The sequence below is a fragment of the Apus apus genome, chromosome 24 (genome assembly GCF_020740795.1).
Source record: "Apus apus isolate bApuApu2 chromosome 24, bApuApu2.pri.cur, whole genome shotgun sequence".
NCBI lineage: Eukaryota > Metazoa > Chordata > Aves > Apodiformes > Apodidae > Apus > Apus apus.
The window spans coordinates 1,706,960-1,720,507 of NC_067305.1; positions in this window are offsets into that span (position 1 = coordinate 1,706,960).

Genomic DNA, 13,548 nt, shown 5'->3' on the forward strand with positions numbered 1-13,548 from the left:
AATCGAATTATACCAACCAATACCAACCTGCTTTCCAATGATTTAAGAGTGGCTACACAAGACCAATTTCGGCCTGCAATTCTGCGTGTAGACAAGGTCCATCCCTCCTCTCCAAAGAGCCATTCATTAGGTAAATCTCCCTGCCACAAAAGCCTCCCGGCTCTGGCTCCTGTGGCCTCCCCCGACGGCATCATCTGTGCAGCCTCCAACAGCTCCACCTCCAAGTGGTGCCCAGGCTTGGATTTCCTTCCATCAGATGAAGATCAGGGCTGGGGTGGTTGTTTCTCAGGTGCTGCAGAGTATTTACTGCACAGATATTGATCCTGCTCTCCATCCAGCCCACAGGAGATCGTGTGTGTGTGTGTGTGTGTCTCCTAACAAAGCCTTTTCCCATGGTCCTCAGATGTTGTGTCTACAACCCAAAGTCTTTCTACAAGAGCTTTACAAGCCTTATTTTGTGGTCATCCTCACTCAGCTAAAGGACTGAGGGATAAATACTAGACCACAAGTGCTCACACTGTCCCTTGGGAGACACCTCCATGAAGTCACCTTGTTTCCCCAAGTGCAGATCAGCTCCCTCAAGAGCCAGGAGAAGCCACATTTCCCCAGGGCCATCAAGGCCAACTATTTTTAGTAGCCACCACAAGAGGTAATTCACATGCAAAGATGTTTCCCAGACAGAAAACATGAGATTGATGCTTGCTCAACAAAGTCAGACCTCTGGTCCCAGCCTGGTCCTTGCTCAGTGAAGTTGGACCTATGATCCCAGCCCCCAGTTGCTGGTGCAGCCTGTTTGACTCCAGTTCATCTCAGGGTCACCCACACTCTTCTGTCCAGAAGGGTCAGGTGTTCTTTGGGTGTCTTTGCTTCGTTTTTGGGTCCAACACAGGACTCTGGGACTCTCCATCATAACAACTTGGGGTCAACCTGCAGTGGAGAAGCTCACTAACCCATTCCCAATGGAAAGGTGAGTCAGGGAGAACCTGCATTGCATCTAGGTAGTGATGGCTTCCCAGTGGAGACATGAAACTGGGGAGATGGGTCTGTGATCTGACCCCCCATCTACTGTGAGCAGGTTTCTGGACCTTCATCTGATGTTGCATCCTTCAGCCAAAGGGATAAGCACCAGAAGACACACGTTTTCTTACCAAATTTGTAAAGACATTATATGCTTTTTAAAGAGCTATTGTCATTTTATTGCAAATTTAAAACCCCAGATAGAAGATCTGGATGGAACTCAGCCCAGGTCAGGGTTCTGAGCCCTCACTGGGACTCCACACAGACATCCAGGTAGAGCCAAATTCCAGCTGTGGGGCCCATCCTGCCATGGGGTGATGAAGGGCACCAAGTCCTTGGCCATGAAGAGTCATCCTGACTCTGCTACTTCAACTCCCTCTTCCTTTGTGCATTTTCTTGCCCTCTGCTCGTTTTTCACCCAGAGAAAGGCAGGACACAGACCTTGGAGGAGAGGGACAACAGCTTGAGATCCCTGGCAGTGTCAGGACACGTTCCTGGGAGCTCCCAAAGCCCTTCCCCAGGAGCAGAGATCAGGGACACTCCAAAAGTCTTCAAAATCAGAAAAAACATCATGTCACCAAAATGAACCCTTCTCCCAACAGAACCACCTGCTTCTTTAAATCTCCCTTCTCCAACATTTCACTGCTCCCGTGGAAAGCAGAGGGAGGGATCAGATTGTCCCTTTTCAGCATTTTTCCAGAGGAACAATTTTCCTCTTTATTTTTGTTTTAAAATCATGACTCACTGACACTAAAAAGAAAAACCTCCCAGGCTTAAATTTAGCTGCAACTTCCAAGCACATCAGAACCACCTGCTTTGATTGACAAGGCCTGTGATGGTTTTGATTCTTCATTTATTTTTGTTTCTCAGTTCCTTCCTTCAAATCCACCTAAAAATCTCACAGAAGGAGGAACTCATCTCCTGCCAGGTCCCAAAATTCTTCAGAAAATTCCCAGGGGGGGGGGGTTAAATTTCTCCTTGTGGGCTGTGATGAAGAGCAGGAATTCCTCAGATCAAGGCAGAGCTTTCCTCTTCCCACTGGGATTTTTTCCTCTGATATTGTTTTACACACGTGTTAATGGCAGCCAAATGATCACTTTACTAAACAACACATCAACCCCTTGCACATCACCCACCCCAGGTTCTGCAGGGGATCCCCACGCCAAGAGGACAGGTCAGGAAGGTCAGGAACTCATTTTTGTTTTCACTTATTGCTCCCAAGGTTGACCAGCCTGCTTGGTATTTGCCAAGTTCTGCTCTGGCCCCGAGAGCTGAGCAGCATCTTGGGAAAAGATTCCTGGTCTTCACCACCACAAAAACCTTCAGGTTTGATCCTGGGACCCCAAGCATCAGAGAATCACAGCAGCACAGAAGGGTTTGGGATTGAGGGAACTTAAAGATCACCCACTTCCCCAGCCCTGCCATAGGCAGGAACACGTCCCACTAGAGCGTAGACTCATAGAATGGTTTGAGCTGGAAGGGACCTTAAAGATCATCCAGTCCCACCCCCTGCATGGGCAGGGACACCTCCCACCAGCCCAGGCTGCTCCAAGCCCCATCCAACCTGCCCTTCAACACTGCCAGGGATGGGGCAGCCACAGCTTCCCTGGGCAGCCTGGGCCAGGCTCTCACCACCCTCACACTCCAGAATTCCCTCCTCATGTCTCACCTCAATCTCCCTCTGCCAGTTTTCATCCATCCCCCCTTGTCCTCTCCCTCCCTGCCCTTGTCCCAAGTCCCTCCCCAGCTTTCCTGGAGCCCCTTCAGGCACTGGAAGCTGCTCTAAGGTCTCCCTGGAGCCTTCTCCAGGCTGAACACCCCAACTCTCTCAGCCTGGCTCCAGAGCAGAGCTGCTCCAGCCCTTGGATCATCTCTGTGGCCTCCTCTGGACTCTCTCCAACAGCTCCATGTCCTTCTTGTGTTGGAGAGTCCAGAATTGGACCCAGCCCTACAGGGGCATCTCAGCAGAGTGGAACAGAGGAGGAGAATCCCCTCCCTGACCCTGGCAGGGCAGATGCTCCCCTGCTCTCCCAGCCACCTCTCCCTGGATCTCCTGGTCCAGCACCTTCTGAACAGCTCTGTTTTGAAGCACCACTGGATGCCAGAGCGATGGGGAGCAGGTTTCATCCCCAGCCTCAACCCCTCGTGGTGTTCCCACAGTGACCATCCCTGCCCCAGCCTTCCAGGCACTGTTCTGGTATTGAGGACATCCCATAACCCACTGAAGTTCAGCACATGCTGAAGTGCTGGTGAAAGGGGATCTGTGCTGAGGTCTCTGCCAGCTGCTCAGGAAGCTCTCCAGAAGGTCCTGCAAGAAGGATCCCAGCTGCTGCCTCCAGCCAGCCCAGGTTTCTCTGGTGAGGAGCTGCTGGGTTTGGCCATGAGGCACGGGTTGGGCAGGAGGAGATGGAGGTGACACTTGAGGAAGGACTCCTCCCCATCCCCTCCAGCAAGTCTGCTCAGGGGCTGCATCATTTTAGGGGGAGATCAACTGCAGGGAGGAGCTCCAGCACCCACACCCCCAGGAGCTTGGGCCTCACCCAGAGCTCGCCAGAGCGCCCAGGCTGAGTCCCAAAATCCTTTTGGGAATTCCCCCAGCTCTCCCAAAACCCTCTACCTGACCCAGGGTAGTGCAGGGCCACCCCCCTGAGGAATGGGGACCACCTTGAGCTTTGGTTTCCCCCAGAGTGTGGGGCTGAAGCCGTGGGGCTGAAGCAGAGCCAGGGCTGGGCAGGGTTCCCCTTCCCTGCAGGCTGGGAGGTGAACACTGAGCAGATATTCCAAAGCTCAAGTCTGGAATCCCTGAGGATTAACTGCCTTTTTTATTATTATTATTCACTTCTTGTTTTCCATTGAACATCTTCTGCAGACAAGGAGAGGGAGGAAGAGGAGGGGAGGCAAGAGGGAGAGAGGGGAGGTGGGGAGGGGGAGAGAGTCCATTGACAAAGTGAGGTTATTAATTTTTCAGAAAAGAAGACGCCTTCTACATTTTGAGAAGAAATATTGATATGTGCTTTAATGCACCTTTATTTCTTTTCCTCTTTCCTCGTTCTCACTGGATTTTTTGTGCTGCATTTCAGGCTTTTCCACAAGCCCCTGTCCCCTTGCAGAGCCCCAGACACCTAAAATGCCTCTTCTTCAACCCCCCTCGAAGCTGCAGGTCTCTGGGGGAGGGAAACACAAGCTCCTTCTTTTTGACACGTTTCATTTCTTGTATCATTAACTTGAGGCAAATGTGGAGAGCAGAGCCCACAGCAAGGAATCTTCCCCACCTCAGAGAACTCAGAGCTGGGGCAGGTGAAGGAGACAAGAGAGGGATGAGAAGGTTGGGATTTGCTGCCCAGGTCACAGCCAGGTCCCTGGGTAGGGCCCAGGGGACACTCTGGGGCTCTGCAGGGGCTGCAGGTCCCCTCCAGGTCTCCAGGCTGGTTGGAGCTGCCACCAGCCCCCCGTCCCTGTCCCTGCTCAGGTCCCTGTGGCCATCAGAACTGCTGCTCTGGGTCTGGAAGGATTTTCCAGCCTCTTTTTACTCTTTTCTGCATCTCTTTTGATTTTTAGCCCTCTCCACCTTCTCCTCTTCCCCTCTGCACCAACGAACTCGCAGCCCCTGCAGGGCTTTCCCCCTCCAGCACCAGCCCTGCTGCCCCAAATCCTCCCTGAAGTGCCACGTCAAGGACTCCAGAACCCAGGGGAGGAGGCAGAGCTGTGACACCCCTCCTTGGCCAGCTGACAGCGGGGCTGTTTGTGCACCAGCTGGAGAAACCAGCCAGAAGATTCGGTGGCAGGGGGTGCGTTTCGCCCTTTTACACGCGGCTTAAACGAAGGGCAGGAAACAAAAACTTCATCCATTATCATAATGACAGGTATTTCCCTCTCCTTAGGCCAGGCTTAGTCAAGCAAAACACTTAAGTACATGATTAATTTGAAGTCTAAGAGACTTAAGTACATGCTTAAGTGTTGTGCAGCCCCGGACCTAACAACAGAGGTTTCTACAGAGCAATCCAGGCTCACGACATGTTCCAGTGGTGCTCAGATGTATGGATTAAGGGTGCCATAAACAGTTGAGATATTCTGTTTAAACAATCATTTGTTGACAAGACTATTCTAAGCCCATCGAATCCCTAAGTGATAGATGTATGTTGTCTTTCTGAGTCTCCTGCTGTATCAGCCATTGATTTTTTGCAGCCTGGATGCTAAGGTAACCTTTACCTGGGAGCTTAAGCAGAAAGCCATGGCTGCACTTGCCATCCCGGCCACTGTTTGCATTGCTGGAGCCAGGACAAAGCCAAGGAGCAGCTTTGCATCCATCCACGGAGCAGGAAGCTGCCCTGGACCATCCAAGGGCTGAAGCTGAAGAAGCACATCTGGCCAGTAATGCTCAGGCTGCAGGAGATGGTTGGGGACGTCCAAGAGATGATTCCCCCTCTGCCAGGGTCTTGCTCCCACCCCAAATCCTGTCTCCCCATCTCCAGGATCTTCTCCTCAGGCCACCCTGAGGAGCAGCAGGATTCTCCTGCCACCCATCTCCCCACTCAACCCCCACTTCAGGAGAGGTTTCTCCCCAGACACCCACGGGTGCCCCAGTGGCTCCATCCCCATGTGGGTGCTGTTTCAGGACACCCTTCCCTGAGATCTCTTTTAATCACATTTAGACACTGTAACCAGGGGAAGGAATCTATTGACAGTCTGTCTTCACATTTCTGTCAATTCTGCCGGAGACATCATTAAATCCAAGAGTGGATCTTAATTTAATGTGTTAGCTAACGGATTATTTAATTAGTTTTCAATAAACACCCCCCCCCTCCTCAAAAAAAGAAAAAGAAAAAGGTGAGAGTTGGGGATATGGGGTAAGAATTAAGAGGGAAAAAAAAAACAAACCCACAACAAACAAACGAAGAGCAGGATGATGAACAAATCCAGATTTCCCGGATCTGCAGAGAAATCATCTCCTCAGCCCCTTCACCCCTTCTCTCTCAGAAGAAAGAGCCCTGTTGCGTTTCCCCTTCTCCCCACTGTGTTCAATAATAAATGAAAATGGTAAAAAGCAATTCATACACAGGCTAAGCGTCTGGATTTATTATCAAGACAATTACACCGAGGAGAATTCCCGGAAAATTACTCTTCGGAGTCTTTTCTCTGCCACCCCCTCCTAGTTTGGATAAATACAGCAGCAATTACTGCTGCGGGGGAGAGGAGGGCACGGGGGGGACACTATCCCTTCCCCCCCCCAGCCGGCTGGTTGTTGGGGTGACATCTGCCAGGGGGGTGCCCAGGAGTGCGGCAGAGTCGGGGGAAGGGGAGGTTTTGGGGTGCGGATGCACGTTTCCCTTCGCAGGGCTGTGTGCTCTGTGTGTGGAACAGCCCGCGGGAGGCACCAGCGGATTTTGGTGACAAGTTCAGCATCACCCAAGGACACCGGGTGGGACGAGGGGCAGGTCCGGGTGTCCCACCCTGCGGGGACTCCCTGCCCGTCCCCGCCGAGCCCGGGGCAGCTGCTCGGTCTGGGCGGAGGTCGGCAGGTCCCTGCCAAGTCCCTGCTTCGTGCCCCATCCCCGACTCCGTTCCTGTCTTACCTCCTCCCTGTCCCTGCCTTGTCCCCTTCCCTGCCTCAGTTCCCGTTTCCCCTCACCCCCATCCCTGACTCGTCCTTGTCCCCACCTGCCTGCGTCCCTGCTTGTCCACGACCCTGCTTCCTCTCCATCCCTGCCTGTCCCCCTCCCCTCCTGTCCCCTGTCCTGCCTGTCCCCATCCCGGCCTCATCCCCATCCCTGCCTATTTCCATTCCTCCCTGTCCCCTCTCCCTGACTGTCCCCGTCCCCTCCTGTCCCCGTCCCCGCCTGCCTCCTTCCCTGTGCGTTTCCATCCCAGCTTCATCCCCGTCCCTACCCCATGTCCCCTTCCCTACCCCATGTCCCCATCCCTACCCCATGTCCCCATCCCTACCTCCTTCCATCCCTGCCTAATCCCATCCCTTCCTGTCCCCTGTCCCTTAGTGTCCCCACCGCTGCCTCCCCCAGGGTCCTACCTCGGGGTCCCCGCAGCCCGGGGCAACGCGGGGACCTGTTGCGGGAGCTGAGCAGCAGGGACCGGGGGTGCTCCCGCAGAAACCCTCTCTCACCCCGCACCTCCGAGCCGGGGGCCCCCCGTACCTGCCGCTGCCCTCGGGCTTGGGGGGGCAAAGTCTCCAAAATCGGGATCTGCTGGAAAAAGCAGAAACGCTTCCCGAGCCGGGAGAAGGAGCCTGAGGAGGCAGGAAAACACCTGGGGAAACACAGAGAAACAGAGAGGGGGGGGAGGAATTGTAGAGATCACCCATATATAAAACAAATATTATTTCTTTTTATATATATATATATATATATATAAAATTATGGATTAAAAAAACCTCCTCGCGTTCCCGTGCCTTCGGTGCCCGGTGGGAAACAGGAACGCGCTGCAGCGCGGCCGAAACCGCCCGAATCGTCTCGTTTCCTCCATGTTCCACAACACATCGGAACCGGGTCCGAGCCCCCCGCTCATGGGCCCCCCGAGCCCCCCGCCCCATCAGTCCTTGGGGACCCTTTGGGGTACTCAGAGACTCGGGCTTGAGGGTCCCCGACGTGCACAAGGAGCGAAAAACGGGGCAGGGCAGAGGCAGGAGGGGCGAGGGGCACTTCGGGGGTCTGGGGGACACCCCTCTGCCCCGCAGAGCCCCGACAAACTCGTTGCGTGTCTCACGCTGTAGTTTATCAATTCCCCCGCGCTCCAACCCGGCCCCGGGACGGCCGGGCCCGAGCGGGGAAAGGCGGAGAGGGGCTAGGAGGGAGGGGGAACAATGGGGGGAAAATTAAAAAATATATCCCACCTGGGAATTGGGCAAAATCACAGCGATTTTGGGTCGGTTTTGCCCCGAAAGCCCCGGTCGGGCCGAGCCCACCCCGCGCCGCTGCCAGGGTGTAAAGTTCAGGGCTGCTCTACCGGGAAATTTTGAAAACAAATGGGGAATGAAAAAGGCTTCGGTCCGTTTTCCCAGAGCAGGGGGCAGCCGGGGGGGGGGTCCAGGGCCGGACCCCGGCTCCGGTGGGTGCGGAGCCCCGGGAACAAACGGCCCCGGCCCGGGATTGCACCGGAGCTCGGAGGGGCCGCGTCGTTGGGAGAAAACCTGCGGGGGATCACATCGAAAAGAGTAACCCCCCGTCTTCAAAATGCCCCCCCGGGGGGAATTTGGGTGTAATCCCCCCCTCACAACCCCTTCCCCGCCGCTTCCGCCGCCCCGTCGCTCCCGTCCACCGAGTTTCGGGGCGGCCCAAAGTTTCGGGAGAAACGAGAAAAGTATCTGAAAAGGCCGTGGGGAGGGGGGAGGACGGTTGCCCCCCCACCCTCCACCCTCCACCCCCCACCCCGGCTTGATTTTCCTCCATTCCTCTCGTTTTTCCTCCCTCCCCGCCCGACCCACTGAGCCCCGGGGAAGGAAAGAGGCAGAGTCGGGGTTTGAGGGGAGGGGGAGGGGGCAGCTCTCGACGGGACCACCGGCCTGTCCCTCTTCCTAAAAGCCACCGGGACCGATTCTGCAGAGAGAGGGAATTTTTTTTTCCACCGGGAATAAAATAAATTAAAAAAAAAAAGAAAAAGAAAAAGAAAAAAAATTTACAACGTTCTATCCCGCAAAAAGGAACAAGAAAAGAAACCGGGGGGAGCGGGGAAAGGGCCTGATCTGGCAGCTAAAATTGCCTTGAAATTTAAAAAAAAGCTGCCGAGTGGCGGGAGGAATGGGGAGAAGGAGGGCGCGGAGGGGTCGGGGTTTTTAGCAGAGGAAATTGTCGGTGGGGAAAGGGCCGGAGTTTTGTTTTCTCCCGGCTGGATTCCTGCCCGAAGCGCCGCAAATCCCGGCACACGGCGTTGGGCTCCGCGGGGAAATCGGGGAAGGACAAATCGTACCCCCAACAGCAGGGAAAAGCGAGGGGGGACACAGGGGGACGGCGGGGGGGGGGAAGGTGCGGGTTTTCCTCGGGGTGCGGGGAGCCCCGCGCAACAGGAGCGGCGGGGATGGGGTCTTCGGTCCCTGCGCCCCCCAAAAGCGACTTTTCCCAACTCCCGCTTTAATAACCCCAAATCCGAGCGGAACTTTTCCGGCTTCTCTATTTATTTATTTTTTTTGTTCCTGCCTTGTTTTGTTTTGTTGGGTTTTTTTTTTTTTTTGGAAGCGAAAAGCGTTTGAATCCCCTTCAAGAACCGGTATCAAAGTCTCCCTTTTTTTTTTTCCTTCCAAAGCTATTGATTGCAAAAGTCTTATTTAAACCAACACATTTTAGTTTCTCACATTTTAAAACATCATCTGGGGCCCATTGTATGGAAAATCGATTAGCAGAAATTGCCACGCTCTTTGCCTCCCGCTTGATTGTTGTAAAATCGAGACATCCGTGGGCAAAGGCTGGGCTGGGGAAGATTTGGAACCGAAATGAAAGGGTTTGCGAAGGATCTATAGGCACTAAATAATTCACCTGCCAGGCGATGGTGCTGTTATTTTGAAGGCTTAGAGAACTTTTCAGGAACTTGGGCTCCTGCAGGGGCAGTGCCATGGCGGGATGAGCGGGAGCCACGTTGTCGCTTCCTTCTCCTTCCCTACCCGGGAAAACAAAATGGTTTGTCCCCTGCCTTGTACCTGGCTCGCCGGTTGCGATAAAGAACCGCCCGCAGGTGAGCGCCCCGCTCCTCTGGGTATTTATTTCTGGCCGTGTCGTTTGGGGTTTCGAGCCGCTCCTGAGTGGAGAGAAAAATAAAAATAATAATAATAATAATAATTCAAAAGGAAAAAAAAAATCAAAAGAAAATAGATTTGAGAGCAAACCGAAGCCGGTGCAGCGGCACGGCCGCGGGAGGCAGGGGTACAGGCAGGGTACAGGCAGGGTACAGGCAGGGGTACAGGCAGGGTACAGGCAGGGTACAGGAGGGTACAGGCAGGGGTACAGGCAGGGGTACAGGAGGGTACAGGCAGGGGTACAGGCAGGGTACAGGCAGGGGTACAGGCAGGGGTACAGGAGGGTACAGGCAGGGGTACAGGCAGGGTACAGGCAGGGGTACAGGAGGGTACAGGCAGGGGTACAGGTAGGGGTACAGGAGGGTACAGGCAGGGGTACAGGCAGGGGTACAGGCAGGGTACAGGCAGGGGTACAGGCAGGGGCACAGGAAGGGGTACAGGAGGGTACAGGCAGGGGTACAGGCAGGGTACAGGAGGGTACAGGCAGGGTACAGGCAGGGGCACAGGAAGGGGTACAGGAGGGTACAGGCAGGGGTACAGGCAGGGAGCAGTTCCCGTCCTGCCTCCAACACCTTCCCTCCCCCGGGCTCCGGTACTTCCCGGCCGGCCCCGCCGCTCCCGCCCGCTCCTCTCTCCGGTGCGGGCAGCCCCGGGACCCCCGCTCCTCCCGGGGGTGCTAAGAGGGGCAGGGATGTTTGGGGAGGTTTTTTTCTGGCGGGGGGGGGGGTACTGTCACCCCCCTCCTGTGCGTCTCTCCCTGCTCGTCCCGTCTAAGCGAAGCAGTAGGTCCCTTCGGGGGGGCTGCGGGAGGAGGGGGCGGGGGGGGAAGGCTTCCCTGGGCCCCCCCACCCCCACCCCGCACACTTACCGCTCTCCGCCCCCGGGGCTGCCCGCACTGCCCGGCTCCTCTCCGAGCCCTGCCCGGGCGGCTGCGGAGGAGCAGAGGGATGGGAATTAAATCGGGAGCGGGAGCTCAGGGAGACAGAAGAGGCGAGGGAAGGATCAATAGCATCCAGCTGGCGAATGGAGACCGGGCCTCTCCCCCTCCCGGAGCTCCGGCCCATCGCCCAGAGCCTCTGGGCGCTCCGAGGGGCTTCCCCGGGGCTGGGACGGCCGTGGAGGCAGCAACCCACCCCCCTGGCCCCCCAAGGCTTCGGGCCCGGCTCCGGTCCCGGGGAGCTCCCGCCGCCCCCCCGCTCCCCCGGCCCCGAGCGACTCGGTGCCTCTCGCCTAATGATATTGCATCGATCGGGCAAGAGCCGGGGCGGGGGGAGACAGGGAGGGGGGGATGGAGGGGCGCGGGGCTACCACATTACTCAATTATGTCGCACTAATTACTAAAAAGTCTCTCTCTTTTTTGTTGTTTGCTCGGTGCAAAGCTCGGCGGAGGGCAGAGTCCAGCGGCTGCCCCCGGGGGCCCCCGGTGCTGCGGGGCTGGGGCGGGGGGCGGGTTAGTGAGCCCGGTCCGGGGACGCTGTGCGGGACGGCGGCAGCGCTGGGCAGCTGCAGGGATCGATCTATCGATGAGCGGTCGATGGGCCGATCGATGAGCTATCGCCATTATTCTACTCTGTGAAACCCTTCCCAGACGCGGCTGCTTCATCCCTGGTTTGTTTCCCATCTCCTCTTCGCTGAGCACCTCGATATCCCCCACACCCCCCTCGGCAGCAGCCTCTGCCCAGCCCTGCCCGCTTCCCAGCCCCTTTCCCCATCCCCGCGGGGCTCCCAGCCCCCCTGCCCGGCTCTGGGGACCCCTGCCCATCCCCACCCCTGCCCGGCTCTGGGGACCCCTGCTCATCCCCACCCCTGCCCGGCTCTGGGGACCCCCTTGCCCAGCTTGGCCCTCCTGCCCATCCCTGCCCTACTCTGTGTCCCATTACCCACCTGGGAGCCCCCCCAACCCCCCTCCCCAACTCACCTGGACAGCCAGGACCTCACATTCCCGCCGGAGCCACCCGGGACACGGCTCCCTCCTGTTTCGGGGTCCCGCTCTCTATCCGCGGACCCTCCCGGTAGGGAAGCACCGGGGGCCGGGGAGCGGAGCAGGGACCCAGGGGATCATTCCTTCCATATCTAGGCTGGGCCCGGCCCGGCTCCCGCGGGCTGGACCCCCGTGAAAAGGGGTTAGGGGGGCACAAAAGGCGCCGGGGGGACACACCACGTTCCCCCCGGGTCATCCTTTGCTCCATCCTCTGTCCTGCCCCCGCATCCCGGGAGCGTGCGGGGCTTCTTTTCATGGAATGTGGCATTTTCGCCGACTTCACGGAGGCGAGATGGGATGGGATGGGGTGGATGGGATGCGGTGGGAGGGATGGAGTAGGATGGGATGGATGGAATAGGGTGGGATGGGATGGGGTGGGATGGATGGGATGGATGATTTGGGAGGGATGGAGCGAGATGGGATGAAATAAACGGGATGGTTGATTTGGGATGAATGGGATGGAATAGGGTAGGATGACATGGGGTGGGATGGATGATTTGGAAGGGATGGAACAAATGGGATGGTTGATTTGGGATGAATGGGATGGGTTAAAATGCACTGAGTTGGGACGGGACGTTAATTTTGGCTGAATGATTCACTGCAAAGCCCGGTGACCGGGGACACCGTCGAGCACCGGCCGGCGGCTCCCGCCCCCGAGCAGAGCAGGACCTGCTGTCACCCTGTCCCCACACCGGAGCTTCTGGCCCTCTCGGACGAGCCCCGGAGCCCGGCGGTGACCAGGCACCGACCAGCCACGCGGGGATGGAGGGGTCAACCCTCGGCAAACAACGGGTTTTTGTTTGTTTGTTCGTTTGTTTGGGGATTTTTCATGTTTGTTTTTGGTTGTGGGGTTTGTTGGTTTTGTGTTTGGGGTTTTTTTTCTGTATTTTCAATAAAGCTGGAGAAACCGAGACATCCCGGCCTGGAGGACTGAGCAGGGCCGGGAAATGCCCCTGGAGGTGGGGGCCCCGCTGGGAGCAGCGAGACCGAGGGACACCGAGTCCTGGTGCTCCCGGGGGCCTGAACTCAGCTCGTGTCGGGTCTTCATCCCGTGTTCCTCCTTTCGCTTTCCCTTCCCCTTCCTCTTCCCGGTTCCCTTTTCCATTTTCCATTTTCCATTTTCCATTTTTCCCTTTTCCCTTTTCCCTTTTCCATTTTCCATCTCCCCTTTTCCATTCCTTTTTCCTTTCCTCCTCTCCTCCCTTCACCACCGCTGCCCAGGGCCCTACAACACAGTCTCACATGCCACCCCACGCGTGTCCCTGTCACCTTCTCCTTCACCCCCCCCCCACCCCCCGTACCAAGGCAGCCCCCCACCTCCCCGTAGCTGCCCGGGAAGCGCAGGCAGTGCCCACCGGGAATGGGGACCCTGGGGGCTGGGGACACGTGTGAGGACACAAGGGGGGTGGCGACAGGCACGTTTGGGGTACGGGAGGGCAGCCCGACCCTGGGGAGGGACAGGGGAAGGGGGGAGCCCAGGGATGGGTTTTGGGGGGGACAGGGACAGACGCAATAAGGGTGGGGGCAGCCAGATGTGTGCGCGGAGGGGGGCGGGTCTCAGCCAGATGTTCGGGGGGGCAGGTGGGCACAAATCATGCGGCGCCGCCAGATGCGAGCTGGGTGCGGGGAGGGGGAAACCTGTGTGAGGGGAGGGGGTCATTCCATTGAGGTGGGGGTATCCGGTACGGGGAGAGTCTCCCCGGTGCTGGGGAGGGTCTCCCTTGTGCTGGGGGGGGTCACCCGGCGGGGTTTGGGGGTGCGATGTGTGGCCCCTCTGTCTGTGCCGGGCGGCTCTCCCCGCTTCTCCCGCCTG